Consider the following 8,164-nt stretch of genomic DNA (forward strand, 5'->3'; position numbering starts at 1 on the left):
GAAGGAGCAAGGTGCTAGGCAGGGCTCCCATACACACGCTTGTGGAATGCAAAGAAAAGTGTCATGTGCCATGCCCTAGCTTTTGCATAACTTTCAGCCCTTGAGTAAGGCCAGTTATGTAAAGACAGCTTGCCCAGTGCATGACTCAGTGAACCTGGTTTTGTTCGCTTGTTTTTCCAAAAGCACTATTTTTGTTTTTATACAGAGTCCGAACCACTTCACCAGTAGGAGGAGTGGAAGAAGTTCCTTTTACAATCCAGAGGCCCCCATATGTTGGTTTATTGTTACCAAACACACAGGCAAGTGGCACCATGGATTTGGTAAACTAATGACAATGTTTAGTCTCTCTCTGCTAGAGCAACAAGGCAAGCGTCAGCCTCTGCTTCTGGAAGAATCCCAAATTTAGAATGTTGCATTGTAACTACTCCAACTTCTGTTTCTGAAGGTTTGAAATCAGTTGACAGAACAGTAGGCAGGCATGTACTTGCAGTTTCCACTGTCTGTTCAAACAGCCAATCAAATTTCTTCACTTGTTTTTCAAGGAAGCTGGTTGACTTTGTTTAACTCTTGCTGCAGTGGCTTTAAACCCACAGTAGTGACCTGCACACCTGAGGGCCTTGTTCTTCATCTACACCAGTTAAAATCATATGACACCCAAGATGCCTCATTTCAGCATTCTCTGTGTAGACTTGAGAAATATCAGCAATTCTTTTACACAGCATGTCCACAGGAATCTCCTAACCATGTTTGCATTTCCAATGAGCTGCCTCATTGCGTGCCCTCTGCACCTAAAATCGGCTGTCAGCTGTCATTCCTGTCATCACACAGCCAATATTTTCAGTTATCTTGAATAAGTGAGTCACGGTGCTGGAATCCAACAATTCGTCAGGCACTTTTCTGTGCGACAATTACTACACAGTCTTTCCCTCTCACAGCTACTGATGTAAGGCCACCCTGGTTAATAGCCTTGAAAGCATATTCTACTTGGTAGAGCCGACCCTTGGGAGAAAAAATAGTATTGTGGTGGTCAAAACCAGCGCTGGAACCATGGGACATGTTGGTACATCCATTACTTCAAGTACAATCTCTGATTTGAACCTGGTTTTATAACCAGCCGAGGGGCTGGCTCTCTGCTGTCCCCCCCATGGAGAACAGAACAGAGTTCATGGCAAAGATGATTCTGGATCTGCCAAACTCGATCCAGTTGACTCCTCCTATCCCCCCCCTTTTTTTTTTTAATTTGCTATAGGGTGTGCACACTTGCCAAAGAGAGACAGAAAGAAAGAGTGAGCTAGAGAAAGGGGAAGTGAGAAATTGCTCCCAAGGGGGATGGCCACATCACAATCCCTTCTCCATTCTCTGTTCGGGATTTTGGGTACACTCATACATGAACCTAGAGTGTTTTAAAAGCCTCCAGGTCCAGGTCCAGGACTTGAACCTCTCAGCCATGTGAGATCCAGCTACCTTACCTGTGTTCCACCCACTGGATCAATTATTATTCTTTATAACAATGTTTATTGTAATTGCTAATGTACATATAATAATTGTACAACTTCATGGGGTACGATGTTGGTTTTTCAAAATATATGTAGAATGTGTAATCAATACATTGTATTTATTGAGTTTGGAGCAATCAACATACCCACCATCTCCAACATCTGTCATTACTTTGTGTTGTGTACATTCGAAATCTGTTCTCCTGGTCATTTTGAAATATATGAGTTTAAGAAATATATAGCTTAGGAAACTAAATTAGTTTAATTTTTTATTTAATTTCCTTTTTTCCTTTTTTTTTTTCTTTCCTTTTTTTTTTTTTTTTTTTACCAGAGAGCACATGTGCTTACCAGAGACACAGAGAGAAAGGGAAAGTGAAAAAGCACAGTTCCTACCTCCCCCGCCCATGCGGAACAACCATACCACAATCCCTTCTCCTCCATTTGTCCCTCCTTTGGGGAGTTTGGGCATGGACGCACATGTGCCCAGCATGTTTCTCAAGCCCCCTAGTCCAAGACTCAAATCACATAGTAAGTCAAGCGAAATCCAGCCACCTTAACCACCATACTACCAGCTAGCCCTAGTTTAATTGTTTCTTTCTAATAATTATTTTATCTAACTTTATTTATTGTTATTTATTTTAATTTACCCAGAGAGGAACAGAGAGAGAGAGAGAGAGAGCAATTGAGAAAACAGGCTGCCAGGTCCAGGACTTGAACCGTGGTTGACCATATGGAAGTCTAGTGCCCTTAGCCACCACACAACCTGCTGGCCCCTTCCCTGGTTTAACTATTGATAGCACCTCTTTTACTCTCAAAATAATCCCAGTGTGAATAATAAATTATATGGTCCCTAGTTTTAATGTACTTTGGTTTTACAACCAGCTATCTTTTATAAAAGTGAATTTATGAGACCAGCAGATGCTATAATGGTTACATCACTGAACTCCCACGAAGTTGACTGCAGTTGGAGTCCCAGACCCGGCAGCTTAAAACTCATGCCAGGCGTGTGTGCATGTGTGCCCAAAATCCTGAGAGAAGAATGGAGGAAAAGGAATGGTGGCATGGCCATTTCCCCAAGGGGATGATTTCTCACTTTCTGTCTCTGTCTCTCCAGCAAGCATATGTACCCTATAGTAAAAAATCTCTCTTACAAAAAATGGATTTATGAACTTCAAAGAGTAAATGTTCATATTATAAATATGAACAAGGTGGAATTGTGGATTCTTCAACAACATAACTGGCCTTTATTAATTGCTTACTCTGTGGCAGACAATGTTGTAAAAATTTGCAGTTATTACACATTGATTCTTCCAACATTTTAAAGCCCCATTTCAGTTTTATTCACTCACTCAACACATCTTTATTCGGCACCCACCAAGGACCTGGAGCTATTCACTGTGAATAAAACTGACAAAATAAATAAATAAATAAATAAACCTGCTGTCAAGGTTTGTTTGGAAACAGATAATAAACAAACAAGATACATGGTATTGGGCCAGCAGGTGGTGTGGTGGTTAAGGGCACTCCCACATGGATGACCATGGTTCGAGTCCCAGATCTGATGCTTGCTTTCTCACCTTCTCTGTCTCGGTCTCTCTCTCTCTCACTTGCTCTGTCCCTCTCTGGGCAAATTAAAATAAGTAAATAAATAAAATAATTCTTTAAAAAAAAAAAAAATGGAGAGTGGAGGGGAGGCCTCCCTGAGAACATTTTTTTTTTTTTTAAAGAATTATTTTATTTATTTACTTATTTTAATTTGCCCAGAGAGGGACAGAGCAAGTGAGAGAGAGAGAGACCGAGACAGAGAAGGTGAGAAAGCAAGCATCAGATCTGGGACTCGAACCACAGTCAGCCATGTGGGAATCCAGCAGTGTAACCGCTATGCCATCTGCTGGTCCCAGAATGTGATTATTTGAGTAAAGACTTAGAGGGGGGACGGCAGGTGGTGTGGTGGCTAAAGGTGCTGGACTCCCACATGGCCAACGGTGGTTCAAGTCCCAGACCTGGTGGCTTGCTTTCTCACTTACCCTCTCTTTCTCTCTCACTCACTCTGTCCTTCTCTGTTCAAATTCAAATACATTTTTTAAAGAAATAAAATAATTTTTAAATGGCATTTCCCTTTTTTAAAAAAGAAAAGACTTAGAAGAACTGAGGATGGGAGCCAGTTGGATGTATAAGGAAAAGCATTCTGAGCCAAAGGAACAACCAGCGCAAAAGCCCCTAGGTAGACACGAACCGCCTGATTGGTTCTATAAGCAGCAAGAGGGTCAGTGCCCACCTGGACTTGAATAAGCAAGAGGAAGGCAGGGAGGGGAGAGAAGTGAGGCTCTGAAAGACTAAGGGCCTTTCCCAAGGTCTCACGGCTATTGGGCCGCAGACCTCAGACTTGAATAGTTCTGCAGGAGCTCAGGCTCTCAACGCAGCATCATTTTGCCTCATGTATAGCCCCGCAGCAACTTTGTGCTAATCTCATACTTGGACGTGACAGGCATTATCTCATTTTACACGTGGCCAAACAGAGACTCCAAGAGGTGATGGAACGAGCAGGGACAGAACTGAAGGCCGATCTGTGTGAATTTTTACCGTGCTCCTACCTACAACTACCCCAAAGAACCATGGAGGTCTCAAATTATGGAAGGACAGCATTCTAGGATCTTGGGGCCATGGCTGACACGGCTGAGGTACTGGTAAAATATTGAAGCACTGCCGAGACTGGTTGGTAAATAATCACTACCCCGAGGGTCTCCCTGGATGGCTCTGGCTCAGGCCAGCACTCCCAGATCTCCCCAGAATCCAGCATCTACAGAGTTAATACTTGGCTCAACTAGGGGCCTGCCAACCCTGCCTGCCACATATCAGATGTCTATTCTGATGCACAGGTGCTAGACACGTGTAATAGCATCCCTGCTTGGAGCTATAATGTGACGGTTGGGGAAGGAGGTGGGATCAGCAGCTCAGAAGCACTGTCAAGTTCAGCCAACAAGAGCGAGAGGCCTCTTGTCAGTTGACATTCCTGGGCATTGGCCTATATGACCCCTCCCTTGCAGGCAAATAAACACCTAGACAAAGAGCCCTTAATCTCCTGAAGAATCCCTTTTGGAACTAGGCCTTGAAGTGGACCAGCGTTATCTGGCCTGCCAGTCTCAACCTCTCTACTGTGTTGTTTGCCACAACACCACAGCTGTCGGGCCTGTTCTCTCCTGGGAGAGACCTGGGCTCCTGCCCTGCTTAGTCTGGCTGACCTTGGCCTACATGCTCTCTTTTGTTGTTGTTGTTACTTATTTTCTAATCATAAACTTTGCAATTCAGCTAGACTTGGAGGGAAATAAGGAAAATATGGAGCCCAAAGAAGTGCAGCGAGAACACAAGCTGCAGGACAGCGAGCAGATGGAGTGCAGGCTGCTCTCCTGAGCTACGGAAGGAAAGGTCTGGCATGTAAGAGAAAACACGAGTCTCTTCATTAGCGTTGTCCACAGTCAGCAACAGGGATCTTCTTGCTTCTCATTTTCCCTCTCTCTTTGTCTCTTTCATTCTGGTCAATGCACATACCCCATGGCAAATTTAAAATAATAATAATAATAATAAATAATTCTTTTTTAAAAAAAATAGGAGTATGCACTCAGGAAACACCCATCTCCCTTTTCACATCCAACTTTGAGGGCCAGAGGTAGGCAATGAGGAGGAGCACTAGGGTTCCCCCAACGTTTATGTGTTGGATGTTTAATCCCCAGTGTAACAATGTTGGCTGGTGGGACCTTCAGGAGGTGATAAAGCTGTGAGGGCTCTGCCCTCTTGCTGGACTGAGGCTGTGTTTGCAGCAGTGAGTTCTTTATAAAGGATGTGTTTGAAGTGGTGATGTAGCTGGACCCAAATGGAAAGGTCCTGAGTTTGTGTACCAAGATCCCCTGAGCACACCAGGCATATATATATATGAGCCCATGATCCAGGCTGGCTGAAGATGGGGGTGGATCATGGTGTGGAGACCCTGTTAGGGAGTGCCTGGCTCTCTGTTTTTCTCTAGCTCTTTCTTTCTCTCTCATGGAGAAAAATAATGAAAACACTCTTCTTGAAATAAAGGATGAAGTACCAGCAGGTGGTGTAGGGGTTAAGGCACTGGACTCCCATGTGGTTGTCCATGGTTTGAGTCACAGATCCGGTGCCTTGAAAATTGCATAGGGCACGTGTTTGTGCATGCCCCAAATCCCAGGAGAATAACGAAAGAGAAGAGATTGTGGCATGGCCAACTTCTGGGGAGGGGGGTGATTTCTCACTTTCCTTCTCTCTGTCTCTCTCTCTTCAATGAGCAAATACACCCTATGGCAAAAATCTTAAGGAAAAAATAATAATAAAAATAATGAGTTTGGTCCCCTTCCTCTTTCACTTATGTACTCTCTCTTGCCTTTCCACCATGGGATAATAAAACAAGAAGGCCCTTGCCAGATGTAGCACCTGAGTCTTTGACTTCCCAACCTCCAGAACTGGGTTGGGACCGGCAGGTGGTATGGTGGTTAAGGGCACTGGACTCCCACATGGCCGACCATGGTTCAAGTTTCAGACCTGGTGGCTTTCTTTCTCACTTTCTCTTCTCTCTCTCTCTCTCTCTGCCCCCCTCTCTAGTCAAATTAAAATAAATAAATAAATAAAGTTAAATAAAATAATTAAAAAGAAAGAAAGAACTCTCTGTTCCTACCAGGATCCTAGGCACATGCACACATGCCCAGCATGGTTTTTTTTTTGTTTTTTGTTTGTTTGTTTGTTTGTTTTTTTAAGCTCTCAGGGCCAGGACTTGACCCCTGGTTGGCCAAGTGGGATCTGGTTTCCTCTGTGAAGCCCTTTCACCACAATGCTACAGGACTGGCTCTCTAGGCCTCTCTCCTAGCTTCTGGTGGTTCATTGCCAATCTCTGCTATTCCTTGACTTATAGACACACTGCCCAATCTCAGCTTTTATCACACAGACTTTTCCCTGTAAATGTCTTTGTGTCAAGATTTTCTCTTTTCAGGAGAACCAGCAGTTAGCGTAATGGCTATGTCGCTGGACTCCCACGTAGTCGACCGCGATTCGCATCCCGGACCCGGTAGCTTAAAACTCCGCCGGGCGTATGTACGTGCGTTCCCAAGATCCCGAGAGCAGAATGGAGGAGAAGGGATTGTGGTGTGACCATCCCCCCTGGGGGGTGATTTCTTGCTTTCTGTTTCTATGTCTCTCTCTGTCTGTCTGGTGAGCGCACACACCCTAAAGCAAAAAACCTCTCAAAAAAAAAAAAGATTTCCTCTTTTCGGGATGGTGTAATGGTTACATTGCTGGGCTCCCGCATGGTTGATGGCAGTTCAAGTCCTGGACCCAGCGACTTAAAATTCATGTCAGGTGCATGTGTGAGCATGCGCAAAATTCCAAGAGGAGACTGGAGGAAGAGGATTGATTGCAGCATGGCCAGCCCCCAGGAGGGTGATTTCTCACTTTCTGTCTTTCTGTCTGTCTCTCTGATGAGCACACACACCCTATAGCAAAAATCTCTCTTTAAAACAACAACAAAACCACATATATATATATATATATACATATATATCTTTTTATAAAGACAGTCATATTGGATCAGAGCCCAGCTAACAGCTTTCTCTCGACTTAATCATCTGCAAAGACTCTACCTCCAAGTAAGGTCATATTCACAGGTACTGGTGATTAGAACTTCAAAGTCTTTGGGAGTGTATAAAATTCAAAGTCTAACAACAATGAAGATGTAGAGAAATAGATTCAAGAGATAGGGGGTAAAATCAATAGGACTTGTGGAAGGGCTGCCTATGGGCAGGCAAGAGGGATGTGTTGCGAAGGAAGCTGAGGTCTGGACTAGGTCAATGGGCTGGATTAAAAACGTTTGTAGCACACAAAGGGTCAGTGGTTGTTCTAGTCTTGCCAACTGTTCCAGGCAAGCATGCTGCGGGCTGGAGTATCCTCACGCCTCCAGGACAGCTGTTGCACCTGGTAAGGTAGAAGCAGCAAGAGGCACCCTCATTACAGACCAAGTCCAGGAACCTTAGAATGGATTTTCTGACTCTTAAAATTTAGAGTCTCAAGGCCAGCAGGTGGTGTGGTAGTCGAAGGGCTAGACTCCCACATGGCTAACTGCACTTTGAGTCTTAGACCCCATGACTTGAAACTCACACCAGCGGCACATGTGTGCATGTTCAGAGTCCCAGGAGGAGAATGGAGGAGAAGGGACTGTGGCATGGTCAACTCCCCTGGAGGGTAATGTGTCACTTTTCCTCTCACTGTTTCTCTACATCTCTCCAGTAAGCACATGTACTGAAATAATTTCATTTAACTTTATTTATTTATTTATTTATATCTGCGCAGAGAGGGACAGAGTGAAACAGAGAAAGGGGGAAAGTGAGAAAGTAGGCAGCCAGATCGGGGACTAGAACCACAGTTGACCATGTAGGAGTTCAGTATCCCTAATTGCCATGCTACCTGCCGGCCCCCTATGACAAAAAATTTTTTTTAAAAATTACATATAGATAGATAGATAGATAGATAGATAGATAGATAGATAGATAGATAGATGATAGATTCTCAGGCCAGCCCTGTGGCCTGGTTGGGGAGCCAGATCCTACATGACTGATTGCATGGTTCAGATTCCAGCCCTGGCTGCTTGAAAAACACACCAGGCA

The 8,164-nt window shown here is 44.2% G+C and overlaps 1 pseudogene; it reads right to left on the reverse strand.

Moving 5' to 3' along the window:
• Positions 1 to 338: 338 nt before the first annotated feature.
• On the reverse strand, positions 339 to 1,056 carry LOC102479830 (proteasome subunit alpha type-6 pseudogene; annotated as a pseudogene).
• Positions 1,057 to 8,164: the final 7,108 nt, after the last annotated feature.

The sequence above is a fragment of the Tupaia chinensis genome, unplaced genomic scaffold, assembly GCF_000334495.1.
Source record: "Tupaia chinensis unplaced genomic scaffold, TupChi_1.0 Scaffold143861_1, whole genome shotgun sequence".
In the NCBI taxonomy this organism is placed as follows: domain Eukaryota; kingdom Metazoa; phylum Chordata; class Mammalia; order Scandentia; family Tupaiidae; genus Tupaia; species Tupaia belangeri.